We start from the raw sequence: 790 nt of genomic DNA, 5'->3' as shown, positions 1-790 counted from the left end.
GTCAACGGAAGGTTATGACCAGTCATTACAATAATACAAGAAGCCAGCCCTTACCCTACCCCCTGCCAACCCTTCAGGGAGAGGTTGGGGGAGAAGGGGAAGGAGGAAGGACGGGGAGGAAGGGAGGGGGAAGGGGAAGGGAGAGAGATGGAGGGAGGGAGAGAGAAGGGGAAGGGAGAGGGACGGGGAGAAAGGGAAGGAGGGAAGGAGGACAGGGAGGGAGGGAGGGAGGACGTTGTGATAAAGGTAGAGGAACGGGAGAGGACAGAAGGAGGGAGAAATGAGGACGAAAAGAAGGAGTTGAAGGTACGGTAGGAGAGAGGGAAGGGGGGGGGAGAAGGAGATATGGACGGGGGCGGGGAAATAAAAGGACGTAAATACGAGAGAAAGAAGGAGGGAAAGTGGGACAGAGAAGAGGATGAGGGAGGAAAGAGAAAGGTAAGAGGAGATATTAATGCATAAACGGTAGGAAAGAGGAACGGGGGAGGAAGGAACGAAGGAAAGAGGGAAGGGTGAAAAGAGGGGGGAGGAGGAAAGTGCGGAAAAGTAAGAAAGAGGGGCGAGGGAGTTAGGAATAGGAGTAATTGTGCTGGAGAAATGAATGTAGGAAGGGATAGAGGGGGAGGCGGCGAGATGGAAGAAGAGAAAAGGAGGGGAGGACGGGGAAAGAGGGAGAGACGGAGAAGGAGAATAAGGGAGGGCGGAAAGAAGGAGAGAGGTAGAAGAATGGGAGAGAGGGACTATGGAAGAAAGAAATAAGGGAGGGACGAGGATAAAAGGGGAGGGAGAG

Source organism: Penaeus monodon, chromosome 15 (assembly GCF_015228065.2).
Source record: "Penaeus monodon isolate SGIC_2016 chromosome 15, NSTDA_Pmon_1, whole genome shotgun sequence".
In the NCBI taxonomy this organism is placed as follows: domain Eukaryota; kingdom Metazoa; phylum Arthropoda; class Malacostraca; order Decapoda; family Penaeidae; genus Penaeus; species Penaeus monodon.
This window is presented reverse-complemented; position numbering follows the sequence as displayed.